General features: G+C 36.9%; 1 long non-coding RNA gene across 1 annotated transcript; it reads right to left on the minus strand.

Moving 5' to 3' along the window:
• Nucleotides 1–3750: 3750 nt before the first annotated feature.
• On the minus strand, nt 3751–15277 carry LOC121418567. Its single transcript, XR_005970478.1, has 6 exons — nt 15137–15277; nt 13419–13443; nt 8898–8951; nt 7449–7523; nt 5811–5907; nt 3751–5209 (listed from the first exon to the last, which is right to left on the minus strand). It is a non-coding gene; the product is annotated as an uncharacterized LOC121418567 (long non-coding RNA).
• Nucleotides 15278–16070: the final 793 nt, after the last annotated feature.

Consider the following 16070-nt stretch of genomic DNA (forward strand, 5'->3'; position numbering starts at 1 on the left):
ATTATATGAGTTTCACATTCATTTGAACGGGAGGACAAGATTATTGTATATATCGAGTGCATTATGCATAAATCATATACCATTGCGACCCCTGCCTGGCCGATGGTCCAGACATGACGATCCTGAGTGACGTCACCGATAGAGACCTCAAATGCCAGGAGAGCCTATATTCGATAACTGACTTCATCTAAAAAACACGTATTGAAGATAACATCCAATGGGGAAATGGCTTTCATTTTCATGAAATATACATTCCGTTCCTCAATAAATCTTTAACCCCGTCGTTAACTGCCCATTCATTCTCGAGCAATGGGGGAATGAATACAGAGTGTCTCAAAGTTTGAGTGAAAAAAGGTGCATTTTCCATAGAACTTCTGCCAAAAAGCAATGCGTAAGGGAAAGATTAGCCCCAAAACACGAATAGATGAGTTAATCAAATGGGATGAATCATGAAAATCAGTGAAATATAGTTTCTCCTGTACTCATTACTGAATACCCCGACTTGATACGATTAATTTTCCCCCCTCTCCATCAACTTTTAAGAAAAAAGGTGCATATTTTCATAAAAATATTATGTGTTATATCGACGGACGCCCGTGCGTACGAGCAGGAGGAAGTCAAATGTCTCGTATTTTTCATAATGGGGAAAATTAATCGTATCTAGTCGGGGTATTCAGTAATGAGTACAGGAGAAACTATATTTCACTGATTTTCATGATTCATCCCATTTGATTAACTCATCTATTTGTGTTTTGGGGCTAATCTTTCCCTTACGCATTGCTTTTTGGCAGAAGTTTAATGGAAAATGCACCTTTTTTCACATGCAACCTTTGAGACACTCTGTATTCATTCCCCCATTGCTCGAGAATGAATTGGCAGTTAACGACGGGGTGAAAGATTAATTGAAGAATGGAATGTATATTTCATCGATGAAAATAAAAGCCATTTCCCCATTAGATGTTATCTTCAATACGTGTTTTTAGATGAAGTTATTGGTATTCAAAATATCCTGTTGATCCATCGATCATGAATATCTCATATCGACCTTATTTTGTAAGATCTACAAGTAACTTACCTGTCCAAATTGGAAGGAAAAATCCTGCGCAGGCACATTTCCATACCTCTAACTTAAGTGAAAGCTGTTCATCGAAGCATGATTTTTTCCAATTTTTCATATCATAATATAAAGGTTGGTCCTTCAGCTTTCTATACATATCGACATTTCTTCATAAAATTACATATGCTCAATTAGGCAACCATTTCAAAAGTGTTACGTTTTTTCGAGACACACGGTATACGACTGTAAGCGCTTTACTTCGCAATGATTATTTCCCGGTCACTGGATTCCTAGCATTTCAAGCAGCCTGTTAGGCGCACGCTTGCTAAACCAACCACAATAATGGTTGTATCCTACTGGTATCTAATTAGCACCTGGGTGAGAGTGGCAACTGTGTGAAATGACGACTTGCCCAAGGGGGCTAACTAGGGCGTTTAATGGTGGGATTCGAACACACGAACCTGTGATTACAAGGCGAGAGTCAGAACCGCTACACCACATCGCACCCATTAAGTGGCATAACAGGCAGGGGGGGGCAGCAGCAAGCTGCCCCCCAGGCGGATTTCACCGGAAAAATATTTTTAAAAATGGGGGGGGGGAATGGGAGAGGGAAAGGGGAAAAGGAAAAGAAAGGTGAAAATAAAACACGTTTTTTTTCCATGGAAAAGGAAGGAAAGCGGGAAAAGGAACAAAAGGACATTATCGTTCCACTGGTGACTTTTTACAAATTGTTTCCTCATTGCTATGTTTTGCCCCCAAAAATATTTGGTATAACTGGGTTGAATAAATGTGTTGTGGAAAAGCTATATTCTGTATATACCCGCGATTTGATTAAAAATAGCGGCAATCTGCGAGGTTTAAATGGCTTTGACATTCAATTCCTTTTAACTCCCATTCAATCTCCTTCCTATCTCACCCATCCCATCGCTCTCTCTCCTCATTTTTACACTTTGGTCTCTTTCCAATCTTTTTAGCCAATCCCTTATTACCACTCCAATCTACTTTCTCCTCATATTTACAGTTTCCCCTTCCAATCTTTTCAATCATTTTTTTTAATCTCCCATTCAATCTCCTTCCTATATCTCACAACCGCGTATTTTGGAGGGGGCGGTAAATGCACGCGAAGCGTGCCAACACTTACAGAGCGCGCGAAGCGTGCTCCCTAGGGGGTGGGTGCAGGGAGGGGGAGTTTCCCCCTCCCGCGCGAAGCGCGAAGCTTTTAGTGTTTCATAAATTAAAATGAAAAGGAGCCGTTTCTCTTGTCTCTAGTACCTCCAATTCGGTTGACTATATTGCAATTTTGAACCTTGTTTTCAAAAGTGATTGTGAATGCACAAAAGAGGTATACAATGGAGGAAATTAAAATGATAATAACTCCGCGCGAAGCGCGGAGGCTAAAGCGTTTTATCAATTTTTCTTGCCATAAAAAGGGTCCCGAGAAAAGGGTTTTCTCAAAGATATATTGAATACTTTCTTTGGAAAGATCAGATTTGATTACAAACAATTTAGCAACAGTGCATATTTTTAACTCCCAAAACAGAGGAGAAGATTGGTAGAGGAAGATATTCCTCCCCGCGCAGAGCAATGAAACTCTGAAATTTCAAAGGGCTGACGTTTCATCAAATGTAGATATCTCTTATACCCAATCGGCTCTAATTCAATTGATTTTCTAAGATTATTGAACTTCATTACAAGGAAAATAGTGCGCAAAAAGTTGAAACTTCTGCGATGCATTGAAACTATCTATCTATATAAAAAAAGGATGTCTATTTTTTCTGACTTATCCTGAAGCGCTTCATTTTGAATATAAAGAAACTTAAGTGTCATTCAAAATTTCAAACTGAGGGCGCAAAACAGGACAGGAGATGAATGTATACAGGGAAATGACATGAAGTTTAATACAATTTGATTAAAAAAAATGTACTTTTTTATTTAATACGACACGAATTTCATACCTTCCTCTTTTTAAATTAGGAACCTGTTTGCCCCCAAATTATGGTTGTTTAGTAATGAGCTGAAAAGCGGGAGAAGTTGACTTTATGGAGGTGACGGCAGAAACTGATATAAAGATTTTACCCGCCCGGAGCCGACCAGACCAGAAGTTGCGCGATCAATTGAAAAAAAAAAGATAACTTCATATATTTACTTCGGCCTAACCTTACTCAAATTCATGCCCTAATATTTTAACTTTAACTGGCAAGAAGCACATAGCTGAGGTGGAAAAACAGGGTTAGAGAAAGGTGGGGGAAACAATGGAGAACTTCAATATTGTCATTTAACCGCGCGCAGCGCGGAAGCAAAATTCATATATAAATTTAGAGCAAGAAGAGTGAGAGTTTCTCTTTTGAGAAAAAAATAAAGAATAAAAAAAACACAAAGTTACCTTCCTTTCTTCCCTTTCCTCCCTTCCCTTTTCCTTTTCTCCTCTCTTTTTTCCCTTCTTTTTTTTCTTCTTGGGGACGTTTTGGGGGGGGCGACCGCCCCCACCGCCCCAACCGTATGCCTGGCTACGCTCCTTCTATCTCACCCATCGCTCTCTCCTCATTTCTACACTTTGGTCTCTTTCCAATCGACAGAGTCTTCTGCAACACAATGATAACCATACACACAAAAAAAATCAGGCTGATATTGTCTCATGGTCCATAATACCCAGCATTCTCTTTAAAACCATTCAGAAATGAATCAACAGTTGATGATGAGAAAGACAAAAGCATTTTAATCGGCTTCAAGAGAACAAAACAAAGGTGAAAATAGGCACTTCATCTCACAAATCCCAACACCATGACATGTTATATGGTTCTGAAAAAGAATCAAGATCAAGATTGGAAATGAATCTGCTAATATAATACACATTATAAAATGATAATTGCTCATGTAAATTAATTTGAATATTTTGACAAGCTTAGGCTACCTTTCAAGATAAATTGACAGATTTCATAGTGGATATATCTTTGGTTTGAAATATGAAGTATTTGAATGTGCTAAAAATAAACCCTGTACTTTGGTGTGTTTGAACTGAAATCTTCAAGAGTTGCTTCAGCCCATGCTAAATACAGTTGGTATTCATTGGGATACATGAATCTGGTAGGAGTTCTGTGAATGTTAATCAACTTATCTATTAAAGTTCATATAAATGTTGTGTTTTAAAAATATTTCATTTGCAATAAAAACAATGATTCATGCATTGCATGTAATGTACACATAATATGAAAATAGCATGAATAGCTTTGGGCCTAATGGGAAAAGTGCAGTACAAATAATAAGTAATAATAATAATAATGAAATATGTGGATTTATATTGAATGCCTCTGACATAATCATAAAGCAAGCCCTTGATGCCAGGCCAGTCCCACCTCAGATTAGCTAACCAAAGGAGGGTTTGAGAGGTACAATTATAACGTTTAATCTGAAATTCAAATCACATTCCAAAAACAGTTGTATAAAAAAAATGTGTGAATATTTTCAGCCTTGATGCATAGTCTATTTTCACATTATTTTTAGTTTTATTCTTATACATCATCATTGCTTGGTAAGGAATATAGTCATAACTAACATGAAGACCCCATAAAACCATTTTTTAAATATTTTCTTTATTCCCCTAAAGTTAAGGGACAGGTACCATTCTACATCAATTATATATTTCTCAAAAGAGTCTGAGGCATATGAAACATAAATGAATATGGTATCATGAATGTCACCAAGTTCAAACAACTGTACTTTAATGACACCCAAGTCAGGTTCTTGTGCTTTTTGCTTTTAAGTATTTCCATCCTGTGCAGTAACTTACTGTGGTTGTAAATAATGAAAATAGAGAAAAAAAATCAGTGACTTGCATGAAAGGGTATGGAAAATTAACAATCCTCTTTTATGGGGCCTTTATCTTTACAAGTAACCCAATGTTGAATAAGATTCCTTTTTTCCTTAAAATAACTCCCTTTTACCATGTTAACCAATTACACCATATCAATTCTAGTCTACACTGCACAATACCACATCAAAGAAAATAATAATTGACACAGTCAAATCCTTCCATCTTGGACAGCCTGGTGTCTCCCTGTAGAGTCTCGAGAAATACCCGAATAGCCGGAACTACTTTTGGGGTGTTTCTGTCATAATAAGGATAGCCACAATGTCCAACGCGGAGCTGTTTAGCTGCAAAGGATAAGAACATTTTTATACATCAACATCAGGTTTTACCTTTTTTTGCAAGTAATAAGTAATAACGCAGTAAACCTTGTGTAAGGATTCAGGAAAGAAAGCCAAGTCAATACATAAAATTAAACACCAATTCAACATATTCAGACCTTGCATCCCTTGTCAAAACTCTAACAAAAAAAAAGTTTTGCTGAAGACCTAGAATGCCATCCCTCTTCCAATAATAAAGGGTTACTGGTATTCTTGGCTTCAAATCTGCCATTACTTTTCCCTCAAAAATCTTATTTCTCTATTTTTCTTGCAATGATTGTGATTGCTATTGCATTATGGTACTTTTTGTCACAGTGCATCTATTAAGATTTATCACTATTGCAGGCCTGCTATTGCTGCTATTATTACACAATACTTTTATTTAATGACTGTATGTTGTGTCTTCATACTGAACCATGACTGTACAGATACAATTTAATATCACCGGAGGAACATTTTACATTCAAATGAAATAGTTGATGATAATCTGAAGTTGTGGATGTGTTTGAAGGCATAAGATTTACATGTTTGCAACACAGCTCTGACTGGTTTCACCAAGAAGACATACCTGTGTTGCTGAATGTTGTCAAGAATCAAAGAGCTGCCTTGATGGCATCCATGATCTTGTCCAGTTTCTGTTTACTATCAACATAGCCATCTCCATTCTGTAGTGTACGGTAATGAAAAAAAAATAAAAAGGAATGCAACTTGGAATTTCAGCGAAGAACAAATACTAAATGACTAGGAAAACACCTACAACTTCATATAGCCATGGGTCAGTAAAAAAGATGCTTTCCATGTCTGAAAAAAAAATGGTTAAGAAGAAGTAGAAATTCATACTTGTATCTGAAAGGTGGGATCCCAGTACAGACTTTCACAGTTATCAATTAAAAAAAAAGTGAACCAGATTTATTGATTTGAAACAATTTCTTATTAACGAAAAACTTCAAAAACGGTTTTTGTTTCTTATTCTAATCAACTTTTGTCCAATCACCTTTTTAGGATTAATGACAGAATATAATTTACATGAAAGTACTTCAAATGTCCACTGTTACTCCTAAAGTTCTGATATTTTGGTGTTTGCTTCAGCAAAATCTTATTGATTGAGATTAATTTCTTGATTTTTTTGTCCCTGCTTTCACTTCTTGGGACCCTGGCTGTATCTTGGATGTTTCCCAAATCATGCAAAAAATATAATTTTTTTTAGAGAAAATAAAGTAGTATAATATAAAGCGATAGAAGAGAAGAATTGATTAAAGGGGTACTCCGGGAAGGAAATAGTTGTACCTAATATAAATTCAACGAGCGCAACACTTCAAATTTTCAACAAAACCTGATGACAATTACTAGTAGAAAAGACATTGTATTTTAAAGTATAGCAATATTTTGTGAAAACAGTTATATATGTATACCTTCATGAATATGCAATAGATCGGCAGATGATTTACATGAAATCATATGTCATACCTTCATACATGTGTGTATGATATGTCTCCCTATCCCTAGTAAAAAGAAAATCAGCTGCAGCAGTGATTATATTATACATTAAATCAACAGTCTATTCAACTATATTCATTTTTGGGAAAACAAAATTTGAATAAATATGATTCCTACTATCCCTAGTAAAAAGAAAATCAGCTGCAGCAGTGATTATATTATACTTTTAAATCAATAGTCTATTTAACTATACTCCTTTTTGTGAAAACAAAATTAAATAAATATGATTCCATACAATAAAATACAAAGAATAAGTGGGGGCATGACACCATATGCGTGATCACTGCAAACTCATGAAGACATGTATAGAACTGTTTCATTGAATTGAGGCAAAACTTTTAGTAAGTAATAACTTTGTAATAACTTTGTTATTCCTTGTCCGTTTTTCATCTAATTTTTAGTGATTTAATTGTCTGATTTTATTCAATCTGTTAAAATCATAAAATCTTCAGCCTGAAATACACCTTTAACATTTTCAAGAAGTAGAGTATTACATTGAATGGTTAGATAAAGATTTCAGAATCTGCTTTCTTCTCATCCATATTATATCTCTCTTTAAAGGCTTATTTTTGCCCAACTACTTCTTTGTCCCTATACCATGTGCTGAGACTCCTAATGTCATCCCCCTTACACACAAACCGGGTATATTTCAATTGCATGTTTACTTGTCCTTATAAATTCAACATTATACAAAATCACTTGCTTTTACCTTTTTGGAATGAACAAGACTTCCATTGACCTCAACCTCCAGATATCCAGTGATTCCTGGAGTTGATTCACCAGTCTGTCATAGAAACAACAGATAATCAATGTAAATTGTTAAAAAAAGAAGAATGACTGTTCATCAGCAGTTCTTGAATTATAAATCGGGTTACTCTGGTAACGTTTATCTGTACTCTGTAATAACACTGGTCTATGTGATTGATTACCAGGAAGGGGTCCAACATGTATCTTAACTGGCAATTAAATCTGGTTACATCAGGTATACTTTTAAAGCTCTCAGGAGAATGGTAGTACAGAACAACCATTTACAAGAAAACTATAGGGACAAAAATATGGCATGTTTTGTACAGTATCTGGATATCTACCACCTAGAGATCCACCCTGCGGACATCCATCCCCTGGACATCCACCCTCTAGGACAAGTACCCCCTAGGCCAACCACCCTCTAGGATAACCATCCCCCATATACCTCAACCCCGGGACATCCCCCCCTAGGACATCCAGTCCCAAATATCTACAACCGGCCATCTAAACTTCCCCCAGACAGTATCGTCTTAGGACGACCATTCCCAGATAACTTCTCTAGACAAGCGTATAGCAAACTGTCCTCTACATGTACAACATCCATTGCTGGACAACAACCCCAGAGAACTGAGTCTAAGGCAATTATCATGTCTAATAAGACCTTCCAGCCAACAGCCCATAATGAGGCCCTACTGGGATTGTCAGAATTTTGAAAAACTGGACCTTAACACTTCTATAGGAGCAACGCAACCCTACATGTAAGGGATCACAGATTTGGCCTTACAGAGAATCAATGTGGTTAAAAACTGAAGTTAAGTATTAAAACCTTTTTGGTGCAAGGGTGATTGACAATGGAAACTTGTTTGGGGGAAGTTCTCATGGAGAAACTGTATGGGGTATTTGTCTGGGGAAAGTTGTCCACAATAATTTTTCCTGGTGGTTGTCTGCGGGTATATATCCGGGATTGAATATCTAGGGGTAGATGTCCATGGCTGGATGTACGATTGTACCGGTGGGTATAAGTACCGAGTGATCATCCTTGGGAAAGGTTGTCCTAAGGGGTACTTATTCTCTCAGAAAGATCTTATAAGGGTAGATGTCTGGGACGAATTCCTGGGGGTGGGGGTTAATGTTTGGGGGGGGGGTAGAGTGGGGTGAAAGTCATCATGGTTCCAAGGGAGTAGACCTCCTACATGGGGGTCTATGTGGCGGTTATCCTAAAGGTTGTCCTTAGGGTTACTTCTCCTAGAGCGTATACAGTAGTTCCCCTTGGGGTAGTTTGAATGGTGGATGTCTTGAGAGTAGCTTTCCTACAAAAATATTGAAAATCAATTGCAACATAGGACTTGCAAATCAACTGCAACATAGGACTCGGAAATCGTCCTCTATTGATCACAATCAGAAAACTCACCATCTCAATGTCGGAGCCAAACTCGTCCTCAAGTTCGGCTTGCAGTCGCCGATACTGTAGATATTTTCAGGGAGAGAAAGAAAAAAATTAATCAAAATTATTACAATTATTTTAAAATTTCAGTAATGGAGGTAAAAATAGATGGTCAAACATATTCAAGTTAAATTGCAATATCAGATTACACTGTCCTTCATCTTGAACCTGCATTAAAAACATGAGTACATACATATATACATTGTATAACATTCCTTTTTAATTTATTCTTGTTATATACATTGTAATTATGCAAGGTCCTGAAAGGGAAATTTTCTGGATGCCCTTTTGAGTGGCTTTGATGCCTCTCTCCTATTCTTTAGAGAATTTCAGCATCCTTTTTAAAAAAATTCTCCCTATTTGTGCTGTAATATAAAGAAATAAACCCCTTTATCTTTGTAGATCACTTGTTATCCCTTCTTCCAGACTTTTTCTGAGTGCATAGACACTTGAATTATTGCTTAATACAAAAGGCATAAAGGCATAAAATAACATTACAAAGGTTGTATTTTTTAAAATACTGAGCTTTGATTCATGTTGTATTTAATATTTTCATATATAATGGATCAAAAAGCACCCAAGAGGAAAAAAAAAATAGCGCACACACTTTCAAAATATATGTGACTGATATATATCATCATTTACTCAATAACATGGGGAGATTATAACACATGATAGTACATGAGATTAAATCTATAACCTTTTTCTGGTCACTTTACATTTCACTTTTATCACTTTATCAAATATACCAAGTGTACATGTCTTTGTAATCCTTCAGAATTTATGGAATAATACCTCGGTCATACACACTACTTTTATTGATCCACGGAGGTCAAAGTACATTAAAAAGCAAAGATGATATTTTTTGCTTCATCATTGTTATTAAGTTATACAGGCCTGAGTTATACATGAAAAGGATTATTGTAATAAGACTTAGAGCTACATCTGCCCTTTCACAAGGTACCAAAATCATAATTTGAATGATGATTCCAGTGAAAAATAATTGTAATGACAAATTTTAGCATGTGTGAAACCAAACTAGAAATCATGAATGCTGATCATAATCAAGAATTCAAATTCTACTCCACAGGTGAATTCCAGTTAAGTTTCACTCAAATTACATTTTACAAAGGTTGACCTACAAAACATCTTTTGAGGGGCGGGAGCTTACATGTCCTTTCAAGCACTTCCGTAGATAATGCAATTGTCATGCACTTATTGTAGTTTCTTTTTTGCGATGCAGTGCTTTGATTGGGTTTGATTGACAAGTCACCAAGGACACAATACCGTCTTCGCTCAGGAATTCAAATTCAAATCACAGTTTGAGTGAACGTGTGAATGGTACAATGATTCTAAAGACGAACTGCAATAATCATTACAATGATGATTCATGATTCTCTTGTGAAAAGGCCCTTAGACATATAGAATGAGTACATTATGCTTAGAAGACTCAAGTTTTCTGTTTTCTACTTTTCTAAAAAAAAATGTAATGTTTTTGTCAGTGTTCATTGAACATTCTAAACCTCACATTCTGTGTTCAGTGAAATATAGGCCTCCAAACCATACTTTTTTAAAAATATGATAAATACGGTAGAGAAAATATTGGGACAGACAAAACATATCACAGACACTGGTGACAAATGGAACCTTCAGCTCAGATCTTTAAAGGTCACATACCTTTTCGTTTAAATTATTTTTGGGGGTTGTAAAACCATGTACATTCAACCATGCACCTGACAAATAACTGAAGGTACATGTACATGTAAGGAACACAAAGGGGTTTTTTTTATTCTGTTTAATGTTAAACCTTGTAAGGCCCATCCAAAAGTGTGAAATGCACAACAAAAAATGGATTACTAAAGTATAAGCCTACTGGCCTACTTATAAAATGTAGATAAACCTATTACACTTCTTCTATACAAAAGCACAGGTCTTGGAGTCATAAAGTTGGAGTAGAATCCCGGAGGGGCCACTTACATTGACGAGTGGATACCATGCGCGACCAAAAAAACACGTAAAAAGGATGTCTTTTTCACGATAGGGCACGTTACGTACGTAACGTGATAAGGGTGTCAAAAACACAAAAATAATGAAAAAAGGGTATCTATTTCGCTAGGAAAATTACGTGTTTAGGGTCGGATTTGCGGGGATGATAAAACAAAATTCAAATGTTTTATAAAGGATGTCCTTTTTGCCCCAACACTTTTAGAGTCCGATTTGCGCGAGGTGTAGAAGTGGGGTCGTACTAAACCAAATAAGGTAAAGCCGACGACCGTAACAAAACATTCCTGTACTTGTTTAGGGGTTCATTTCAGGGAATGTTTGCCAAGAGTATCGTTTTGTTTCCAATACTTGATAAGGATAGGGTTTCACACGCCAATACTTGTTAAGGGGTGCATTTTCAGAATATGGAAATTACGTGTTTAGGGTGCTTTTCGAGACCCCATGGTCGTGCATGGTATCCACTTGTGAATGGAAGTGGCCCCCCCCCCGGGAGTAGAATCGATACACACCATGTGTTTTATGTGGCATAATACCTAGATCACACACACTACTTTTATTGATCCACAGAGGTCAAAGGACATTAAAAAACAATGAGGAGATATTTGCTCCGTCATTGTAATGAATTCATACATGTTAAGGATGATATGAGCTGTAACTGGGGCTTTGGCTTACAATTTTGGACATTTAGAATGAGTACATTCATATGCTTAGAATGGAGACCCAAGTTTTCTGTTTCCTTTTTCTACTTTTCTACGAGTAAAATGAAATATTTTTGTCAGTGTTCACTGAATAGTCTAATCCCCACATTCTCTGTGTTCAGTGAAATGTAGGACTCCAAACCAACCTTTTTAAATACAATAGAGATAAATAACAAAAATATTTTTACATTACATTTTTATATAGGCCTATACATAAAAGATTTTCTTGAAATGAATCATCCAAAATCACAATACTAGTATTTACAAATGATTAATAAGATTAAAACATATAAACCCGTGGAATGTAAAAAATGACAAAAGAAAAAAGGCAGATTGGGGCAAGATCTACATTCAAACAAGAGCAACACAGCAAATAGATTTGATGGACAGATTTTTTTTCAAACAATATTTCTTTGATTTTCATGATTTCAATGTATTTTTTTCTTTATTTCAATGTATGGGGAGAGGGGGGGGGGGCTTTCTGGTTTCTGCACACCTAACTGAATAAGTTATGATTTAACATGAATTTCTTTTTATTTCCCAAAAACTTTCAGTCGATAATTTTCATTATATTCTTAATACATTGTAGTAAGTGTGCCAAAAATCTCAAAAAAATGTGAAAGAAATATGATTTTCTTGGAAAAAAAAACCTTCAGCCAGTCATTTTCAGATTGAACAAAAAAACCATGCCCCATGTCTGGGCACCCATTCACTTTACACATGATACATGTATGGGGATATTGATGAGGAAGGCTGCATTTTGAGGCTTTCACATGAAATGCCCAAAATTTAGCTGCCGAAATTCACTATTATTCACCATTTTGAGTCAGATTTTTTATTGAGTATCTTCTATGCAATGTATGTGTAAAATTTGTGGTCATTGCGTATCTTAATCACGCTGATGCACAGACAAGGGGCACCTGCCTTACCATACTTTTGGAACTTCAAACTTTTTGTCAGGAAATTATGTTCCCTGGAAATTCTGTAAATTTTGTACTCTGCTAACTTTCAATGGGGGGTTCAATTTGAACCCCAACCCCCCACCCCCGGTCAGATCTTGGCCGTGAAAATGTGCACACGCATAGAGCCGGATGTAAACTATAAAGACTGTATGGTAAATTTTTTTTAAATCAATCGTTTAAAATTTTTAATTAATTATGCAAATATATATGAAATTTGCCCTTAATTTGTTTGTTTGTGTATGTCTTTGCATTTTTACTCAATCTATCAAGCTAGTAGAATGCTACTTTTGGTGGGAGTATCAATTATTACATTTCTAATAAACATCTACAAAAAAATTGCAAAAATATAATTTCTTATGTATTTTATTGTTTTTAAAAATCTTATGTATTTCTCTGTTTATCCAAACCTTTGTTTTTAATCATTTTTTCCAATGAACTTTGTCGGGGACCCTTAAGCAATCATAAAGCAAGCATGAAATAAATCCATTTAAACCAACAAAAGTAATAATAATCATACATTTGTGATTTTTGGTTGAAAAACACAATTTTTATCGACTTTGTAGATGGAATCAGGTTTTTAAGTAATTTTCGAGTCTGACATATGCACTTTAAAAATGTTGCATAATTTCAGAACCTTGCACCTGGGCATCACAAATTTGGTCTCAAAAGATGACCAAGACTTGAAAGTAAAATGTCAGCCAGCGGCGCAATAAAAAAATTGCGCAATGGCGTAGTGACGAAATTTATCAAGGGGGGGGGTCAATTTTAGTAAGGGTTAAGATTGTCAACACTTAAAATTACATTTCAGTACTAATGGTACTTACCCTGGACCCGTACCCTCATCCACCACTGCAAGAGAAAAGTAATAGAGAAATGCCATTAACATCATGAGACACGAATACACTTATTAAAATCTAGAGTCTACATGTACTTTACTTTTTTTAGGTTATTTGACCGTTTCGTTTTTTTACAATACTGTTTTGAACAAGAATTAAAATCTTGCAAAAACAAACTGATTATTTGATTGATGTTATTTGGCACCACAACATATACAGCAGCATTAAAAACAGGCTTGCACAGGATGACCCAAGAAAGCTGAAAAGCTTATTTCCAGTCAGTGGTGTCCCAAACATGAGCAGATTTTTTATAGTAAAAAGTAAATTTACACCATTTAAACAAATTCTGAATAAACTTTATTAGCAATAAAAATAAGATAGGCCTACAGCCTAGAGTCGTGGAGATGATATATAGGCTACAAGAAAAAATACAAAGAAAAAAAGAATAAGGGGAGATGAAGAATGAAGGGGAAGGGGGGGAGTGGGAGGAGGGGGAGGGGAGCTAAGAGGAGGAGGGGAGGGGGAGGGATCGAGGAAGGGGGAGGAGGCGGGGAGGGGAAAGGGGGAAGGGGATCGGTAGATCCCTGGGTTAAATTCAATGTAGTTTCACTAGCAAAAAAGTAGCAGCTCATTTGACTCTCTCTAATCATTAAGAACTGTCTGACTCGGAGATTAAAGATAAGTTTCTTCATCATATAATATAAAGCCCGAGGGGGGGCACTCAGTATATAATGCATAGTGGGTATGTGCCGCGGAGGGGACCCCCATTTTCACACTCAAATTTCTGTTCCAAGGCATAGCATTTTTGCCTTGTTGAGAAAAAGAACAAAGAAAGCCGCTCCAAGGCATAGCATTTTCTTCTTATCAAGATAAAAGAAGAAAGAAATCCGCTCCAAAGCTTCGCATATTTTTCGTTACGCCGCTCCGATCGCGTTGAAGCGGCTGCAATTTTGGTGAAAACGGCCGCAGAGCTCCCCGGCGGAGGCCGCACTAGCTGCATCATGCACGCATGACCGTTCCGTAGGGATGCATACGCTGGCGATCCGTTCCAAGGACCCCTGTTTTCACAAACATTTGTCGTTCCAAAGCCCGTTCCGAGGACCCTCCTTTTTACAATAAGCCCGCTCCAACGTCTCCGTTTTTTGTCTCGCCCGCGGCACACCCCCACCACTTTTTTGGTCGAGTGCCCCCCCAGGATATAAAGACTGATCAAAGTCAGACTTAATTATATTTTAGAAAAAAAAACACAGTAAAAATTAGAAACACACAGTCATGTGAACAAATTTTGACATGTTTGGATTCTTGTAAATAATTTTAGCACACTTATTATTCATAGCCCATGCCCCCCCCCCCCACTCTATAGTATAGACTCTCAGTTAAAAACAAGTTCAGAATATTCAGTTTCTACTTGCCTTTGGTCAAACCTAGTCTTGAGGACTCCATGATGATTAAAAAACACATTATCATGGAGTCCTCAAGGCTCAAGACTAGGTTAAAGTCCCCCATTAACTTTCTTCAGCCCAACTTTCCTGCCACCACTGCACCGTACACGGTCGGCAATAAGGTGCCTGCATGGACGTACATGGTGCCACCGATATCATCATCGTGGTAATACTAATTATCAGCACAGTGCCACCCACAGAATATTAGTTTCTGACCGAGAGAGATGTACCGTATAAAGTGATTAACATATGAAATTCTCTTACCAATAAATTACGTTCACTTTGACAACCATGGCTGTTGAAATTTGACTACTAAAACGCCTCAAATGACTGATAACCCGCCCACTTTGAATAAGAAGTTGGCGTGTAAACATATCAGTTCGTATTATTGAAAGACGGAAATGCGCTAGTGTTTTGATCATCAGGTTTTGATCCTGTGAATTACGCATGCGCGCGCTTGTGGATAGCCAATTAGCCCAAAGTTTTTGCTCCGTGTTTATTGATGCTGCAAGTAAATAAAAGAACCATTGCGTCGTTTATTCGTGGGGGGGGGGGGCATTTCCATTCACGAGTGGATACCATGGGTCTCGAAAAGCAAACTACGTATTTTCCATATTCTGAAAATGCACCCCTAAACAATAAAGTGATGGCGTGTAACCTTACCCTTAACAAGTATTGGAAACAAAACGATACTTTTGGCAAGTATAGTGAAGTGAATCCCTAAGTATAACGATATTTTATTGTGATGTCGATCGTCGGTTTTACCTTTATGGTTTAGTATACGGCCCCACCTTCCACACGGTACACCTCGCAAAAATCGGACTCTATAAACACGTAGTTCATGATGGGGTAAAGAGGACATCTTTTTAATTTTGTTTTATCATCTCCGCAAATTTGACCCTAAACACGTAGCTTTCCTAGCGAAATGGATATCCTTTTTTCATTACTTTTGTGTTTTTGACACCCTTATCACCCTATCGTGAAAAAGACATCATTTTTACGTGTTTTTGGGTCGCGCATGGGATCGTCACTGGCCCCCGGGGCGTTTATTGCGTCCACATAATTTATACAAACATTTTCATCCAAAGAATGGTTGATCGCACATTTAGGACAAAATACTTCTAATGGTCACTTTTTGGGAGGGGGCTGGTCCCCACCCGGGGGGGGGGGGCACTCAAAGCCTCGATCGATCGATCGA

Source organism: Lytechinus variegatus, chromosome 7, assembly GCF_018143015.1.
Source record: "Lytechinus variegatus isolate NC3 chromosome 7, Lvar_3.0, whole genome shotgun sequence".
Classification (NCBI taxonomy): Eukaryota; Metazoa; Echinodermata; class Echinoidea; order Temnopleuroida; family Toxopneustidae; genus Lytechinus; species Lytechinus variegatus.